General features: G+C 39.3%; 1 protein-coding gene across 1 annotated transcript in view; it reads left to right on the top strand.

Moving 5' to 3' along the window:
* LOC144381662 (uncharacterized) overlaps window positions 1–20,071 on the top strand; it is a 77,104-nt gene that overhangs the window by 56,593 nt on the left and 440 nt on the right. The gene's annotated exons all lie outside the window — the stretch shown is intronic.

Here is a 20,071-nt window from a genome sequence, read left to right on the forward strand (position 1 = left end):
TTCAGACATCGAAGGTTTTGAAAGTTTCATCATGAATTTTGACACAGAAACAGAGAATGGTAGAAAAAAAATTAGGTGAGTGTTTGAAAGTATTTAAAGTAAAAAAGGGAATAATCTGATCACATAGCCAATATTTCTTTGTCTTTCACTCTGATAAGTATCTAGGTTTTTAAAATCTACTCTTCAAATGATCTTATGACTCAGAGAGGTAAAGGGATTTGCTAACAATCACATGGTTAATCAATGTCACAGCTAAAATTCCAACTTCCAACTCTAAAGCTCAGCTACATTGTACATTAACACTAAGGAGTGAGGAGAGGCAACTAGGCAGGAGGAGGGAGAATTGGGGAAAACCTGTAGGAAGTTGCTGCAATAGTGGAACTGAGAAAAAACAGAGTATATTGTGAGGTTCAGTCAACAGAGGAAAAACAAGACAATTTGATTCTACAGAGAATTTGATTTTCATCCTTTTTCATTTTGATTTATTGAAACCTCAGCATATCTTGGCCCTATGGTATCCACTGGAGTAAAAATACAATAAAACCTACATCTTGTATTGAAAGGTTTTATAATTTAGTGAGGGACACAAGGCAGTATAAGGCCACAATAAACTTGGTCATTGTCATCCTAGAATTGCACATTACATATACAATGGGCACTCCTAAGGGCAATCAATTATTCAGACATGGGAGAGAAGAAGTGGGGATCAGGAGAATTTTTTTCAGAAGTAGATATCAGGGATTAGTGAGTCACTTGATACACAAAATTCTATTCTAATACAGAATTGATATATTTTAAAGTTTAAGATCTATGATACGTTATAATTTCGTAAAATAAAAAACAGAGATAAAATGAAAAGAAATTCATATAAATCACCAACAACATCTTCTAACCTAGCAATATCTATCATTAACGTTTGGTATGGGTTTTACCAAACTATTTTTCTATGCAATAACACATCTTAAGTGGAAATCATTAAGGGGAAACATTATAGCCATATCTTTGGGTTCTTACCTGTGGTTTGATGACACGCTCTCCTAGCAGTGGACCATAGCAACCTGAAAAAACCTTCCCAGGGACTTTGAGTTTTATTTTTTTATTTTTTTAAAGATTTATTAATTTATTTTAGAGAGAGAGTGTGTGGATGCAAGTGGTGGGGAGGCGCAGAAGGAAAGAATCTTCAAGCAGTGAGATCATGACCTGAGCTGAAACCAAGAGTTGGACGTTCAACAAACTGAGCCACCCAAGCTCCCCATGGGACTTTGAGTTTTCTATAAGCCATCAGTCATTACCAGATAGATGAGATCCCTAGGAGTTTTCATTCACTAATTTCTTCACCCAACATTGAGCCTTTTTGAAGTCCAGGCACTGAGCTGTATGCTTGGAGAACTGGACTCAATTGGGATAATCCAATAAAGTAAAAGGTAATCAGTCTGGAGGAAGAGCAAGATGGCAGAGGAGTAGGAGACCTAAATTTTGTCTGGTCCCAGGAATTCAGCTACATAGTTATCAAACCATTCTGAATACCTACCAACTCAACAAGAGATCGAAGAAAAGAATAGCAGCAACTCTGTGAACAGAAAAGTGACCACTTTCTGGAAGGTAGGACATTGGGAGAAGTGAATATGAGGTGATATTTGGGAAGATAGACCCCAGGGGGAGGGAGCCTCTGTCAGTGGGGTACTGGCAAGCGATAGAGCAGTGGAGCACAAAATTGGAACTTTTAGAAGTCAGCTCCACTGAGGGACAGCACTCCAGTGGCTAAGCAGGGGTGGAACCCTCGCTGGGACAGTGTGGTCTCAGGACCCTCGGGGTCACAGAAAGACCGGGGGTGCCTGAGTGTGACAGAGCTCCCAGGTATTGGAGCGGGGAAGCCAGCTGCAGAGACGGAGCCAAGGAGTGGGCTCTTAGCTCGGGGTTGCCATAAACCATGATTCATGGCACAGTCGGACCACTGCTCTTACAGCAGGGACCCAACAAGCAGCAGATCCCGGGAGACTGCCTTTCCTCCCCCAGGAGAAGTGGCGCCGGAGTGCACTGCAGGGACCTGCTGGGTTTGGAGGCTCCAAACAGGATCATGTGCCAGAGATAGAAATGCTTGGTCACAGGCCGGGTGAGCACAGAGTGCAGCCAGAGACTGGGGAGACGGGAGTGATTGACTGCTTTCCTCTGGGGGTGCACTGAGGAGGGGGAACCCGAGTTCTCAGCTCCTCCGGGGCACAGATTGAGAAGCTGCCATTTTCTTTCTCTTACTCCAAAACTGTACGGAAAGCTTTCAGGGAACAAAAGCTACTGAGAGCAAACCTGAGCAGATTACTTAGCCTGGCCCCTGGCAAGGGTAGGGCAATTCCGCCTCGAGCAAAGACATTTGAGAACCGCTGCAACAGGCCTCTCCCCCAGAAGATCAGCAAGAATAGCCAGTCAAGACCAAGTTTACTGATCAATGAGAACAGCAAAACTACTGCATTAGGTGAAAACAGCAACATAGAATTCGTGGCTTTTTTCCCATGATTCTTTAGTTTTCAGAGTTAATTTTATTAATTTTATTTTTTTTCTTTTCCTATTTCTTTTTTTCTTCTTTCCTTTTTCAACCAATATCTTATCAATTCCTTCTTTAAAATCTTTTTTAATTTTCATTTTTACACTCATATTCTATACCTTCACTGTATTTAACCTTATATTTTGTATATATATGCTTTTCTTTCTTTAAAATTTTGGGATACAGTTTCTTCTAACAGACCAAAATATATCCTAAATCTAGTGTATGGCTTTGTTCTAGTCTCCCGCCTGATCACATTCTCTCCCCCCTTTATTTTTTTAATTTTTCTGCTTTCTTTTCTCAGCCAACTTCTTATCTTAAAAATTCCTTTTTAAAATCTTTTTTCATTTTCATCTTTACAGTCATATCCCATCCCTTCATCATATTTAGCCTTATTTAGTTTTTCTTTCTTTAAAATTTCTTTAAAATTTTGGGAGACAATTTCTTCGAGCAGACCAAAATACACCCAAAACTTAGTGTGTGGCTCTGTTCTATTCACCAGCCTGATCATATTCTTTTTTTTCTTTCTTTCTTTTCCCCCCAGTTTTGGGTCTCTTCTGATTTGTTTAGTGTATATTTGTCTGGGGTCATCACTACCCTTTTAGCATTTTGTTCTCTCATTCATCTATTCTCTGGACAAAATGAAAAGATGGAAAAACTCACTTCAAAAAAAAGAACAAGAGGCAGTACCAACTGCCAGGGACCTAATCAATACAGACATTAGTAAGATGCCGGAACTAGAGTTCAGAATGACGATTATAAAGATACTAGCTGGGCTTGAAAAAAGCATGGAAGATATTAGAGAAACCCTTTCTGGAGAAATAAAAGAACTAAAATCTAACCAAGTCGAAATCAAAAAGGCTATTAATGAGGTGCAATCCAAAATGGAGGCTCTAACTGCTAGGATAAATGAGGCAGAAGACAGAATTAGTGATATAGAAGACCAAATGATGGAAAATAAAGAAGCTGAGAAAAAGAGAGATAAACAACTACTGGATCATGAAGGGAGAATTTGAGAGATAAGTGATACCATAAGATGAAACAATAGTAGAATAATTTGGATCTCAGAAGAAAAAGAAAGAGAGAGAGGGGCAGAAGGTATATTGGAGCAAATTATAGTGGAGAACTTCCCTAACTTGGGGAAGGAAACAGGCATCAAAATCCAGGAGGCACAGAGACCCCCCTTCAAAATCAATAAAAACAGGTCAATACCCTGACATCTAATAGTAAAACTTACAAGTCTCAGAGACAAACAGAAATCCTGAAAGAAGCTTGGGACAAGAGGTCTGTAACCTACAATGGTAGAAATATTAGATTGGCAGCAGACCTATCCACAGAGACCTGGCAGGCCAGAAAAGACTGGCATGATATATTCAGGGCACTAAACGAGAAAAATATGCAGCCAAGAATACTATATTCAGCTAGGCTGTCATTAAAAATAGAAGGGGAGATAAAAAGCTTCCAGGACAAACAAAAACTAAAAGAATTTGTGAACACCAAACCAGCCCTACAAGAAATATTGAAAGGGGTCCTCTAAGCAAAGAAAGAGCCTAAAAGTAACATAGACCAGAAAGGAACAGAGACAATATACAGTAATACTCACCTTACAGACAATACAATGGCACTAAATTCATATCTTTCAATAGTTACCCTGAATATAAATGGAAGAAATTCCCAATCAAAAGGGAGGGCATCAGATTGGATAAAAAAAGAAGACCCATCGATATGCTGTCTGCAAGTGACTCATGTTAGATCCAAAGACACCTCCAGATTTAAAATGAGAGGGTGGAAAACAATTTACCATGCTAATGGACATCAAAAGAAAGCTGGGGTGGCAATCCTTATGTCAGACAAATTATATTTTAAACCAAAGACTATACTAAGAGATGAGGAAGGACACTATATCATACTTAAAGGGTCTATCCAACAAGAAGATCTAACAATTTTAAATATCTATGCCCCTGACATGGGCACAGCCAATTATATAAGCCAATTAATAACAAAATCAAAGAAACACAACAACAATAACACAATAATAGTAGGGGACTTTAACACCCCCCCTCACTGAAATGGACAGATCATCTAAGCAAAAGATCAACAAGGAAATAAAGACTTTAAATGACACACTGGACCAGATGGACTTCACAGATATATTCAGAACATTCCATCCCAAAGCAACAGAATACACATTCTTCTCTAGTGCACATGGAACATTTTCCAGAATAGATCACATCCTGGGTCATAAATCAGGTGTCAACTGTTACCAAAAGATTGGGATCATTCCCTGCATATTTTCAGACCACAGTGCTTTGAAACTAGAACTCAATCACAAGAGGAAAGTTGGAAAGAACTGAAATACATGGAAGCTAAAGAGCATCCTACTAAAGAATGAATGGATCAACCAGGAAATTAAAGAAGAATTTAAAAAATTCATGGAAACAAATGAAAATGAAAACACAACTGTTCAAAATCTCTGGGATGCAACAAAGGCAGTCCTAAGAGGAAAGAATATAGCAATACAAGGCTTCCTCAGAAACAAGAAAGGTCTCAAATACACAACCTAACCCTACACCTAAAGGAGCTGGAGAAAGAACAACAAATAAAGCCTAAACCCAGCGGGAGAAGAGAAATAATAAAGATCAGAGGAGAAATCAATGAAATAGAAAACAAAAGAACAGTAAAATAGATTTAAAAAAAACTCAGAGCTGGTTCTTTGAAAGAATTAATAAGATTGATAAACCCCTGGCCAGATTTATCAAAAAGAAAAGAGAAAAGATCCAAATAAATAAAATCATGAAAGAAAGAGGAGAGATCACAACCAACACCAAAGAAATACAAACAATTATAAGAACATATTATGAGCAACTATATGTCAGCACATTAGATAATCTGGAAGAAATGGATGCATTCCTAGTGACGTATAAACTACCAAAACTGAACCAGAAAGAAATAGAAAACCTGAACAGACCCATAACCAGTAAGGAAATTGAAGCAGTAATCAAAAATCTCCCAACAAACAAGAGCCCAGGGCCAGATGGCTTCCCAGGGGAATTCTACCAAACATTTCAAGAAGAATTAAGACCTATTCTTCTGAAACTGTTCCAAAAAATAGAAATGGAAGGAAAACTTCCAAACCCGTTTTATGAGGCCAGCATTACCTTGATCCCAAAACCAGACAAAGACCCCATCAAAAAGGAGAACTACAGACCAATATCCCTGATGAACATGGATGCAAAAATTCTCACCAAAATACTAGCCAATAGGATCCCACAGTACATTAAAAGGATTATTCACCACAACCAAGTGGTATTTATCCCTGGGCTGCAAGTTTGGTTCAACATCAGCCAATCAATCAATGTGATACAATACATTAATAAAAGAAAGAACAAAAACCATATGATCCTCTCAATAGAAGCAGAAAAAAGCATTGACAAAGTACAGCATCCTTTCTTGATTAAAAGTCTTCACAGTGTAGGGATAGAGGGTACATACCTCAATATCATAAGAGCCATCTATGAAAAACCCACAGCGAGTATCATTCTCAATGGGCAAAAACTGACAGTTTCTCCCCTAAGGTCAGGAACATGGCAGGGATGTCCACTATCACCACTGCTATTCAACATAATATTAGAAGTCCTAGCCACAGAAATCAGACAACAAAAAGAAATAAAAGGCATCCAAATCAGCAAAGAAGAAGTCAAACTCTCACTCTTTGCAGATGATATGATACTTTATGTGGAAAACCCACCCCAAAATTGCTAGAACTCATACAGGAATTCAGTAAAGTGGCAGGATATAAAATCAATGCACAGAAAACAGTTGCATTTCTATACACCAACAATGAGACAGAAGAAAAAGAAATTAAGGAGTCAATCCCATTTACAATTGCACCCAAAACCATAAGATACCTAGGAATAAATCTAACCAAAGAGGCAAAGAATCTGTACTCAGAAAACTATAGAATACTCATGAAAGAATTTGAGAAAGACACAAAGAAATGGAGAAACATTCTATGCTCATGGATCGGAAGAACAAATATTGTGAAAATGTCTATGCTGTCTCGAACAATCTACACATTTAATGCAATCCCTATCAAAATACCATCAACTTTTTTCAAAGAAATGGAACAAATAATCTTGAAATTTGTATGGAACCAGAAAAGACCCCAAATAGCCAGAGGAATATTGAAAAAGAAAGGCAAAGGTGGTGGCACCACAATTCCGGACTTCCAGCTCTATTACAAAGCTGTCATCATCAAGACAGTATGGTACTGGCACAAAAACAGACACATAGATCAATGGAACAGAATAGAGAGCCCAGAAATGGACCCTCAACTCTATGGTCAACTAATCTTTGACAAAGCAGGAAAGAATGTCCAATGGAAAAAAGACAGTCTCTTCAACAAATGGTGTTGGGATAATTGGACAGCCACATGCAGAAGAATGAAACTGGACCATTTCCTTACACCACACACAAAAATAGACTCAAAATGGGTGAAAGACCTAAATGTGAGGCAGAAATCCATCAAAATCCTTGAGGAGAACACAGGCAGCAACCTCTTCGACCTCAGCCGCAACAACTTCTTCCTAGAAACATTGCCAAAGGCAAGGGAAGCAAGGGCAAAAATGAACTATTGGGACTTCATCAAGATAAGAAGCTTTTGCACAGCAAAAGAAACAGTCAATAAAACCAAAAGACAACCGACAGAATGGGAGAAGATATTTGCAAATGACATGTCAGATAAAGGGCTAGTATCCAAAATCTATAAAGAACTTATCAAACTCAACACCCAGACAACAAATAATCCAATCAATAAATGGGCAGAAGACATGAACAGAAATTTCTGCAACGAAGACATCCAAATGGCCGACAGACACATGAAAAAGTGCTCAACATCACTCAGCATCAGGGAAATCCAAATCAAAACCTCAATGAGATACCACCTTACACCAGTCAAAATCGCTAAAGTTAACAAGTTAGGAAATGACAGACGTTGGAGAGGATGCAGAGAAAGGGTAACCCTCCTACACAGTTGGTGGGAATGCAAGCTAGTGCAGCCACTCTGGAAAACAGTACGGAGGTCCCTCAAAAAGTTGAAAATAGAGCTACCCTACGACCCAGCAATTGCACTACTAGGTATTTACCCCAAAGATACAAATGTAGTGATCTGAAGGGGCACCTGCACCCCACTGTTTATAGCAGCAATGTCTATAATAGCCAAACTATGGAAAGTCCATCAACATATGAATGGATAAAGAAGAGGGATGGGACGGATGGGGTGGCTGGGTGATGGACAATGTGTAGAATATGTGCTATGGTGAGCCCTGTGAACTGTGTAAGACTGATGATTCACAGACCTGTACCCCTGAAACAAGTAATACATTATATGTTAATATAAAAATAAAAGGTAATCAGTCTAGTGAAGGATAATCCAGTAAATTCCAGTGTCTAGAGGTGTGCATTCTAGTTGATATTAAAATTCTTACCAAAGGGGGCACCTGGGTGGCTCAGTGGTTAAGTGTCTGCCTTCAGCTCAGGTCATGATCCCAGAGTCCTGGGATCTAGCCCCGCATTGGGCTCCCTGCTCAGCGGGAAGCCTGCTTCTCCCTCTCCCACTCCCCCTGCTTGTGTTCCCTCTCTCGCTGTGTCTCTCTCTGTCAAATAAATAAAATCTTTAAAAAAAAAAAATTCTTACCAAGGGATCAATATAAAAAGTTTACCATGGTTTCAGTCTTCCCAGAATTGAATGTTTATAATAGAAAAATTATGTGAGTACACTCTCCTAGCAGTACAGTCTATAATTTGTATTATCCCTCTTTCAGGAATGATCTATCCCTCACTCTTCCCATGGCTAACTTCTTTTTCAAGTCCCAGTTCTAATGCCTCTCCTCCTCAGAAAAGTTAGCACCCTGCTTAAAGAACTTGTTAACCAAATAAATCACTCCATCTTGCCGTTCTGTTTATTTCCATTAGAAGATTAATCATATTCTAAATGCACTTATTGTTTCATATTTATTACTTGTCTATATCACTGGAATGTAAACCATAGAGGGCATATATTATTTATCTTTTTCACAGCTGCCCAGCACTTGGGACCTCACATGTAATAGTCACTTATTCCATAATTTATTGAATAAACTAGTCATAGTCTCAATGTTTGCACCAAAATGTAAGATGGTAGTCACATCACTTAGAATTTATTTAGCTTCAAAAAATTGAAACCCAAACGCCAAGTAGCTTAGTCACAAACTATTATATCACACCAGGAAGTTCAAAGGTAAGAGAACACCAGAGTAACTTAGCAACTCAGTGATGTCATTAAGAAGCCAGGTCCATTCTAGGTTTCAGCCTTTTTGTTCCTGAGGTGGGTTCTTCCAAAGGCCATTTTGTCTCATGTTTGCAAGATTCTGCAGTAGGTTCAGCTTAGCATATCCATACATGCATGAAAACATATGAGGAAGAAATGGGATTGTCTCTTATCTTGAGATTCCTGCAACCCAAGAACAATCTTTTCTGGATGACACTTAGAGAATTTCCTCTCAAAGCTCATTGTCCAAAATCCATAAATAAGCCAATCACAAGGGAAACAGCATCATGATGATCACTTCACACCAATGGTTTTCAGACTTTTTGACCGAGACTCACAATAAAAAGTATGTTTTTACATCAAGTTATGTAAGTTTGCATAATTGTTAAAAAAAATTTTTATGAAATTTTTCTTACCCTTAATCTGTATGAAACACTTTCATATTTCCTATTCTGTATAATTTGAAAAAAGATAATGTAAGCCATTAATTTTATTTTATTATCTATGAGTGTTTGCAACACACAGTTAGAATAACACTGTGTTAGACCAACTGAGATCTACTTTTAAAGCCAGGTTCTAAACCAAATGAAGAAAAAGTGGATTCCCCAAACTAAACTGTGATTAAGAGAAAGAGAAAAATGACCTTGACATAGGCAAACAGTATCTGCTAAATATTTACTGAGTTATTTTTAACAAGCACAGTTCATCGGAATTTTCATATTATGCTGTTATAAATATTGTATGATACAATTAATATTAACTGTAAGAAAGACTCTAACTACATATAGCTACCAAAGACAATACGTCAAGAATCAAATTAGTTCTGAGAGCCATATCAAAAGGGAAAGTATGTAAGGATTTGTTTTATATTTGCTTATTTGTTTAGGAAAGGTCACTCATAAATGATGAAAAGTACAATTTATATATCGGACCAGACTAAAACACGAGATAAGTGGGACTTTTTCAAATTCTTTGAAGGTTATCATAAAGCATCCCAACTTTTTCAGGATTTCTCTGAAATCCCACCAGTTGGCTCTCTTGCTGATAAAGTGCCCTCCATGGACATTCGCTGTCCAAGGTATTCTCACCGTAATGTTACAGAGAATGGCCACCTCCTTAGCATCTCTGAAATATAGAAACTCAAGTCTCACTGGCTGCTTCTCTGAACTAGAAACTGCATCCTTCTATATACTCTCTCAATCTTCTCTTGACTTTTACTTCCTGAATATGTATCTCTGTTTTCTTCTAATGGTATTTTTTTTTAGTCCCATGATTCTATTATAGTATCGTCTCATCTGTCATGGAATAGAATCAAAATGGGCTACAAAATTGGATTTTCTAGATAACTGAATGTGATTACTTTGAACCCCAACAGTTTATCTAATTTTTATCATTTCGACGAAAAATATCTTAAGATGTATTATAAAACAACCTGTCCTAAGGGAATTACTGAGGATCTAAACTTTTGTTGATGATTCAAGATGATTATTAGGAACAAAATTCATTCTCTATGATATACTACAGAGAAGACCTTAGATGTGTTCTACCTATTAAAAAGAGGAGGAAAGATAGCTAAAATAAGAAAATAAAGGCAGCACTCAGTACAAAAAACGTGTGGCTTGAGGAGGGAGGAAATAAAAGAAAGGACTAAGAAGCCAGAGGGAAATTTAGAAGATTGGCACTGTCTCCAAGGAGAGCTAGGACTTCTAATTTCCAATCCTCAAATTATTCCCAATCTCCATCAGTAGACATATATGCTGTGTTCAATGTATAGTACATACATAATTACTCTATACATAATAATACAATAACAGAGTATTTTTCCATGTTCTTGCAGCCTTCCCTGTAAAATGGGTAAGCTGAGGCATAGCATTTCTAAATGATAATGTCCTAGAGCCAGTGACGTATATGGAATTCAAATAAGTATCCTGTATCCAAATCTACTTTTTGTGTCCTTGTATATTCCCTTTGAACCCAGCCTAAGAATAGTCTGGAAATCATAGAGAACACCCTCTCTATCCACGTGATAACCAGAACAGGGAAAAACCAGGCTCACCTTGAGAGGAATGTGGCTCTGCACCAGGCAGTCAGGGTCACATAGCAGGATTATTTTTGCTATTCTTCTGGCTTTCCTCCCTGGCCATGGCCCAATGTGCTCTGGGCTCTGTCACTGCTCTGCCTGCGCAGGGCAGCTATGCTCCCAGTGCAGCCCATTGGCGTTAATACCCAAAGCCATAGCTGCTCTGTAGGATCTTCCGTGATCAATCAAATGCTTTATAGGCATTGTTTTTTGTTTTTGTTTTTGTTTTTTTTTCTCTCTACCATTCATATAAGGTTACAGAAGGCATCCTTGTGTCACCCTCTGCATTTGAGAGCAGTTTGATGAGCTATAGAACAATCTCTTTCAGAGCTCAAGAAAGCAATGGGTTAGACAGTCAGAGATGGACTGCCCAATTTTCTAGAAGGAAAAACAGGAATTTATTCTAGGACAGCTGGCCCTGGGGAGGTAAAGGGACTTGGCAAAGACAAGAGGATAGTGCAAAGCTCAAATTTCTGGTGCTACAGAATGAGGGTAATAAACAATAGTAAACATAGATGAATGTTACAGTAGTTCATATTTAGGATAATTTTAAATACTATAATGATATGAATAAGAACATAAGATTCATGAGCCCATGATGCCAAAGCTCCATCATTTTACATGAAGATGGACACATTTTCAGGACAGGAATTGCAAATCTTCAAATTACAACATTTTCTGTAACATAATGTACCTTGCATAATAATGTATAGTTGAAACAAAAATTGGTCTGAGATCAGAAAATGTGAATTTTAATCCTGGCTTTGCTACTAGATGGTTATTTGGCCTTTGGCAAATCATTTCTCTTTCTTGGTCCTTCAGTATCTTTGCTACAAAATGGGAAAAGAGACTTCACACTGGATGATCCAGGAGGTCCCTTCCAGCTCTGGAGCTCTTTGATCTGTAACCTTTAAGCCTTCAGCACTCTGCACATATAGATAAGGTCATGTTTGCATGAACACTGCACTCACAGGTTCACTAGACCTTGCCTGCAGGACTACAGGCCTCAGGCTCCATATTATTTTCTCCAAAGTCAGCCCCAGCTGTTTCTCAGGAAGATGGTATAACAAACACTGGTAAGGCTCCATCTGGATCCTCTCGAGTCCCTCTTACCATTTCTCTATGCAAACCCCCCTGCTCCTCCAGTTTCCAAGGGCCTTGCTTTTAAGGACTCCCATCTGCAACTTTCTTCAGAGGACTATCCTTGGCCTCGCCAAGGTGCTCTGACTACCCACCAAGTGCCAGGAGGCCCCAAGGCGATGGCTGATTGGACAGACAAATGAAGGTGACTCTGAGCTCCCCTCCTTGGCCTCAAGGCAGCACAAACTGGAATGGCGTAGGGTGCGATCTGTGAAGGTCATTGCCTGAGATCTCACCTCGCCTCTCCAGCTCTTCCCACTCCCCAGGGATGCTTAGGAGAAAGCCCAATCCTGCCCTTCTGAGAGGGCCTTCTTTTGGACATCCACTGCCTGCCAGCCACTTGAGGGATGTGTCTCTCCAGGATGTGGCTAGAGATGACCTCATTGGGCACACTGTTCTCCTCTAGGGATGCTGTCCCCTGGGGCATCCTCAAACTGCAAATATGCAAAATGCCAAATGTCTCCTCTCTAGTCCTCTCTGCATCACCTGAAATCCGGTGGTTTGTCAGAGGTATGGAGATGTGTTTCTCTCGAACTGTGTTGTGCTTTGTACCTATACCCCAGAGCTGAGCTGCTGGGACCCGGTGCTTTGTAAAGCCTATGGTGCAACCAGGATCTTCACCTTCACTGTGATTCTTTCAGTGGTCAGTCTTAGTCACCGATATGAGGCAGATAAAAGAAACATCAACCTGGTTTCTCCATTTCCCCACCACTCCTCTGCATGTCAAGTGTTACAAGTAGATTCCTCGAGAACCACAGGCATCTTGCTCAGCCTGGATTCGTGTTGCTTACATCTGGAATTGTGGACTAGCTATAGATGGATCCCAACTCCAAATCTAGCACTTCATGAGCCCTCTAAGTCTTTCTCATCTCCAAGTTCATCAACTTAATAAAATTGGTCCTACGAAAAACAAGTGAGTGGCAGAATTGTCTATTATAAAATGGCTATTTAAAATAATTCTATTAATAGAAAGTGATTAGTAACTAATTTGTTTTCAGATGTCAATCCATTTGTTTCATAGTTTAACTAAAATTCCCATCCAGGTGTGCCTTTTTCCTTTTTATTATCTTGGTCAAGAATCTTGAAGTGATAATGTTGGTTAATTTTCATATTTTTTTATTTGGTAATCACCAGCAAATGTTTTTGTTTAATAATTCCATAAGAAAGGAGGCTTTAATTAACCTGGCAGTGAAATCATAACAATAGTCCTATTTGTCCAGGGGTTCTTCAGGCGAATTTGGGCCTAGGAGAAGATGTCCGGGCCAGTGGAGTAAAATCTAGATTAAGAACAGGTCTCATTAACATACAATATGCACAAAAGACATGTCTTAAATCACCATACTTGACCTTTCTTTTAAATAGGCCACCCTACATAGGGATTAAAGAATGATCATATTTGCCTCTTGCTGCGATGTGCAATACATCCATCACATAAAATTGGCTTCCTTATTTAAGTCAATAACATCTTATCAGTGGTTTCCTCTCATCCATCGTTTTGTCTTCCTGCATCTAAAATAATTACATGTGTCTGTCAAAGTTTATTAACTAGACAGTGGCATAGAAAATGCAATTTTTATTTCCAGTATTGCTATTGACTTCTGAGTGAACTTGATTAGACACTTCATCACCAGGAGCCAATCACATTTTTTTTTTTTTTTAATTCTCTATTCTGCCTGGGAGCTGGTTTGGGGTATTCTGATAAAAGAAGGTTTCCAGGAAAGAAAGACATGGTTTCTGTTTTAATCAAGTTTATAATCCAAGAAAGCAACATAGAGACAGACAGAACCAGCATTGTTCAAACACATTGTTCAAACACACTTTTAAAAACACATTCTTCATCTGGCTTTTATAAAATTTCCCTTTGGTAATAACTTTTAAGGAAGACTTTTAAAGAGGTGAAAAAAATTGGCAAGAGCAAGATTAAATCAAAATGCCCCAAATAATATGACCAAAGTAACTTTAGAGAAATAGTTCTTAAACTTTTGAGGGGGTCATGAATCGCAGAAAAATGTGTGTGTGTGTGTGTGTGTGTGTGTGTGTGTGTGTAAGCGCTGAAATTTTGTGGAGAACGTTAAATAAATCCAAACCTCTGAAGCTCCTTTTTGAACCCCAAGTAAAGAGCTTCCATTTTCGGGTTTTTCAGAAACAGTTTATGAAATGTCCAAATTTGCTAAAATAGAGCAGTAGTTACCCAACCTGTCTGACCTTTCCCTTCCCTTTCTCTTCCCAGACCACCTCCTTGCTCCCCTGTTGGATCTTCTGTGAGTCAGTTCAAAACACTAAACCACCCACATTCCCCTACTTCACAAGAGTTTTGTAGTGAGGAAATAGGGACAAAAACAAGAACTTACAAGGCTTTTCCTTCCACCTCTCCCCCCTGATGATGTGGCAACGCTGGACTTAGTGAGGTCCCCAACTCAACATGGTATCATTTCGTCCTCTGTCTTTGCCTTACCCTAGAGGCCACACCTGCCTGGGATAGCCTGGGCATTGCTCTGAAGTAGAAATGCTTTTGATTTGGGCCTTTAGACATTGCTGGACATGTAGAAGGTCTCCATGTGGAGTGCATCTCATCTCAGTCTTTTAAACCCAGCTCCTGTATCCTTGTATTATTTAGAGCAACAGTAGCTGCTGTAACAAAACTGCAAACCTCAACATGTCAGCGGCTTTAACCCATTAAAAGTTCCTTTCATGTCCAGAACAGATGTTCCATTTTTACTAATTGAGAACAAATGTGTCTGTCCTCCGAGCAAGTCAGCACTGCTCTTCAGACCCGTTCAGGAATTCAGCCTGGCGCACACGGAGAGAGACGGTAGAGACCCACACCTGTGTCCACCCCAAGGCCTAGAAGTGCCACACTTACCGTTCCCACACCCGTCCCAGGGGTGAGAACTAGTCACATGGCCCCACATATGAGTGGAGGGATGGAGGTGGTGCTGAATGTAGTCTCTGGCTTGGCAGGTGCTTCCAGCCACAGTCCTACCCTGGAGGAGATGGTCGTGGATCTGGGTGGGTCACGGCCATCTTGGCCTTAGCACCTTTTTGATAAGCAGAGCGTTTCTCCCACTACCCTACATGAGAATAACACTCTCCAGGAGGGTATTGGTAATCTATTGCTGTGAAGAAAAACTTCCCAAAACTTAGTCGCTTTAAACACCCCACACTTCTTATCCCACAGTTTCTGTGGGTAGGGACACAGGTGTGGCTCAATTTGGTGCTTGTGTAGACATCAGCAGGGGCTGCCAGGAGCATCTATTTCCAAGCTCAATCTTCGGCTATTGGCAGGCTCGCTTCCTTACTGGCATTTGGCTGGTGGTAAACATTGGCTCCTTGCCACAAACTCTCTCCATAGAGCAGCTCATTGCTGGGCAGCTGCTTCCTCCATCACAAGGTAGCAAGAGAGTGAGAAAGGGAGCTTAGGACAGAAGTCACATTCCTTTTGTGGCTTAACCTTGATAGTTTCATCCCGGCACCTAGTTTGCCATATTTTATTTGTCTGGAGCAAGTCACAGATCCAGTCCCTGCTCAAGGGGAGAGAAATACACACAGATGTGAGAACCAGGGGGCCGGGGTCATCAGGAGCCAATTTTAAGGCTGCCTAGTGAAGATATGAAGGGGAAGGGAAGTGCGACCAGATATGTTTCCTTTTTCCTATGTCTCTTCATCTGTAGTCTCTGGCATTTAAAAATAGATAAACAAGTACCTCTGTGCTTGCTTTGGTAGCCAGAGTGGAAGATGGCCATACATCTAATTTCTGTCCCCAAACAGAGCAGCAAAAAAACATGTGGTAGGAGGCAGCAGGTAGTCAGGGCAGAACAGACCCTCTTCTAAAGCATGTGCCCTGAACAGGGGTCCCTATCATTCTCCTGAGCATCCCATTCTCACAGATGGTTTTTCTCTATATTACTTTATTATTATTATTATTATTATTATTATTATTATTATTATCATTATCATTATCATTATTTTACTTGCTTTAACTTCAACAATGAAAATTTCAAGATCCAATAATTGGTCTCAGACATAAGTAAACTGATAAAATATTTATGTTCAGCATGAACAGGCCCACTGAAAGCTGTGCTCTTTACACGTACTCACTGTAACAATTGACAGATACACATTTCTAAAACATCCACCATAATTGCTTCTAAACGTTTTATTAGTTAAATTTTTGCTAATTTTTTTTAAAGATTTTATTTATTTATTTCCAGAGAGAGAGTAAGAGAGAGAGAAAGAGAGAGTACAAGCAGGGGGGAGCGGGAGAGGGAGAAGCAGGCTTCCCGCTGAGCAGGGACCCCGATGTGGGACTTGATCCCAGGACCCTGGGGCCATGACCAGAGCCAAAGGCAGACGCTTAAGTAACTGGGCCACCCAGGCGTCCCAGATTTTTGTTGTGCGACCATTACTACCATTGTGTCCAGAGCTTTTTCATCTTCCCAAACTGAAACTCTGTACTCATCACTGTACCCTCAACACTTACTGTCACATTTTTCTCCTGCCTCAGAAATCTTTTTTTTTATTATTTTTTATTAAGGCTTTATTTTTTACAACAGTTTTAGGTCCACAGCAAAACTGAGGAGAAGGAACAGATTTCCCATGTCCCCTGTCCCTACACACACATAACCTCCCCCATCAACTTGCTCGCCAAAGTGTTAAATTTGATATGACTGGTGAATCTACATGGATACAACATACTCACCCAAAGGCCATACTTCATATTACTGTTCACGATTGGTTTTGTACATTATATGGGTTTGGATAAATTTATAATGATGTTTATCTACCATGATGGTATCATACAGGTTATTTTTACATCCCTAAAAATCCTCCGTGCTCTCCTTATTCATCTCTCCCTTCCCCAATCCTGGGCAATGCCTGATCCATTTACTGTCTCTATAGTTTTACCTTTCCTAGAATGTCATGTAAATGGGATCATACAGAATGTAGCCTTCTCAGATTGACCTCTTTCACTTAGTAAAAGGTTTATAAGTTTCCTCCATGTCTTTTCATGGCTTGATAGCTCCTTTTTCTTAGCACTGAATAATACTCCGTTGTGCGCATGTACCACTGTTTATTTACCTGCTCATCTACGGAAGGACCACTTGGCTGCTTCTAAGATTTGTCAATTATGAAAAAGCTGCTATAAACATTCGCAGGCAGGTTTTTGTGTGGACATAGATTTTCAGTTCATTTCAGTAAATACCAGTGGGCATAATTGCTAAATCATATGGTAAGAGTATGCTTACTTTTGTAAGAAACTGACAAACTGTCTTCTAGAATGGCCTTGCCGTTTTGTGTTCCCACCAGCAATGAATGAGAGGGTCTCATTTTCCACACCTTCAACAGCATTTGGTATTGTCAGTGTTTTGAATTTTGGTCATTCTAATGGGTTGGTAGTGGTATCTCGTTTTAATTTTTATTTCCCTGATGACATATGATGTAGAGCATCTTTTAATATCTTATTTGCTATCTGTAAAACTTCTTGGTGAGGTGTCTGTTAAGGTTTTTGGTCCACCTTTTAATCAGGTTTTAAATTTCCTTGTTGAGTTTTAAGAGTTCTCTGTATTTTGGACAATAGTCCTTAATCAGATATGCCTTTTGCAAATATTTTCTCCAAGTCCGTGGTTGTCTTCGCATTCACTTGAGATTGTCTTTCAGAGAGCAGAGTCTTTCATCTCAATTAAGTCCAGTTTATCAATTATTTCTTTCATGGATTGTGCCTTTATTGTTGTATCTAAAAAGTAATCACCATGCCCAAGGTTATCTGTGTTCTCCTATGTTATTTTCTAGGAGCTTTATAGTTTTATTTCTTAAATTTGGGTCCATGATCTATTTTGAGTTAATTTTTCTGAAGGGTGTAAGGTCTGTGTCTGGAATCACCTTTTTTTTTTTTTTTTTTTTTTGCATGTGAATGTCCAGTTGTTTTAATACCATTTGTTGCTTAGAAATGTTTTTTTTTTTTTTTTTTTTTTAAAGATTTTATTTATTTGCGAGAGAGAGAATGAGAGACAGAGAGCATGAGAGGGAGGAGGGTCAGAGGGAGAAGCAGACTCCCTGCCGAGCAGGGAGCCCGATGCGGGACTCGATCCCGGGACTCCAGGATCACGACCCGAGCCGAAGGCAGTCGCTTAACCAACTGAGCCACCCAGGCGCCCCATCTTAGAAATGTTTTTAACTGATTCTTTTCTTAATTTATAACTTTTGCCTTCCTGTCTGAAAAGCAACAATCCGCTCTTCAAAATAACCCAGAGAGTAGAGTTTTATTCAAGAAGTTAGGACAGGTAAACAACTTGGCCCCTTACAGTTCCTTAAATCTGCAGCTGGGTTTATTTCAATGACACTTGCAGGTTTAACTCATCTTAGCCTGTGGGACTTTATTAAGCCCCTAAGAATAAAAACTAACAAGAACCTATATGTTTAGCAGGGCCACGCTGTGTTAATCTCCTTTGTAGGTGATCTAGGTCTTTCTTTTCATCCTAATCGCATTAAATGGACTCTGGGCAATCATGTATCAGTGTTCTAGCAGCCAAGCATTATTTTTCAGAGCTAAGTTTCTGCCTGTTGCTCTGGTTCTCAGCTCCAGTTCCCTGCCTGCCCTTCCCAGATTTTGTAGGAGCTACAGCAATGTGAATCTCAGCCCTGGGCTCCATGCCTATATTCCTACTGTTTGCTCTCAGAGCCCTCTCTTACCCTCTCTACTACCTTATGCCTGTATCTTTCATGATCACCTAACTTGTCCAAATGAGGACTGACTTATCTTTGGATCCTGATCATTCTCTTTTGTCTATTCTGCTGAAACCCAAACCTACGTCCTGTTAATTTCTTTAAGTGGCTTTCACATTCTTCTCAGACAATGAGGTTATTTTGAGTTTATAGTACTCCAGATTACTGAATGCCTTCAGAAGGAAGAGAAACAAAGAATCCATTTATCAAGTCCCAAAAGTAGTTGGTTTTGCCCAATTTTGATGCATGTGCCTAAATCCTAATTCTACACATCCAAAAGAGATTGTTACATCTCACCCAAAATCTTTTCTGCCCTTTTAGAATAATAGGGTGTATCTGGGTGCAGAGTGGCTCAAGCATACTACATCTTCCTGGTTTTTTGGTAGCTAGGTATAGCCAAGTCACTAAGTTCTCATCAATGGAGTATGAGCAGAAGTAAAATGTGCAACTTCTGTCTCACTTGCTTAGAAATTACTTGCTCTGAAATTGCGCCTCAATTTTCTAGCTGCTGGCTGAGAATGAGAATAAGAAAGCACCCTTGGAAGCTATACGTTGAAGATGTCAGAGCTTCCCTACTGTTAAGGGCATGACTTCTGGAAACAGAAAGTTTCTCATGTTCTGTGCCATTAGGAGACACAAAGTAAACTTCTCTTGCTGAACCATTGTCTCTGGGGTCTGTTTTTCAGCCTTCACTCTAATTAATACAATATAATTAGTAGGAATCTTGTATTTGATTATTTTTTTTTAAATATCCAAAAGTTTCTCATTCTTTTATAAATAGCCTATAAAAGGTCAAATGCATTTACATAGAAAATAATGAAAATACTGAATATTCTAGGAATCAGCCAAACTTCTATTTGCTACTTGACTCGTTTTGCCACTCCTTTCTTAAGAGGCAAGGTGGGGAGAGGGAAGACCTTAGATGACATTTATGCTTCATTAGTCAGGCAAATAATGGGTTGGAGTTAATTTGAATTTTGTAGATATAATAATGATTGATTATTTCTCAATTGACAAGACTGATTATATGCTGACATGGGAGAACCAAATAATTTGTTAAAGGAATCTGATTGACCATACTGTAGGCTCATGGGCAGATATTGCCCATGTAATGTTATAGAAAGTGCTTGTATTTCTTTAGGCAGCAGATATTGGACAGAACTGAAGAATCAAGGTTAAAAGGGGGCCAATCTTAGACATCAGGCACCTGTAATCTGGGGCCATTATCACTTTAAAGCATTAATGATTTTTTAAAAATGATGTTCATAGAAAAAAATATAAG

This window comes from Halichoerus grypus, chromosome 4 (assembly GCF_964656455.1).
Source record: "Halichoerus grypus chromosome 4, mHalGry1.hap1.1, whole genome shotgun sequence".
NCBI lineage: Eukaryota > Metazoa > Chordata > Mammalia > Carnivora > Phocidae > Halichoerus > Halichoerus grypus.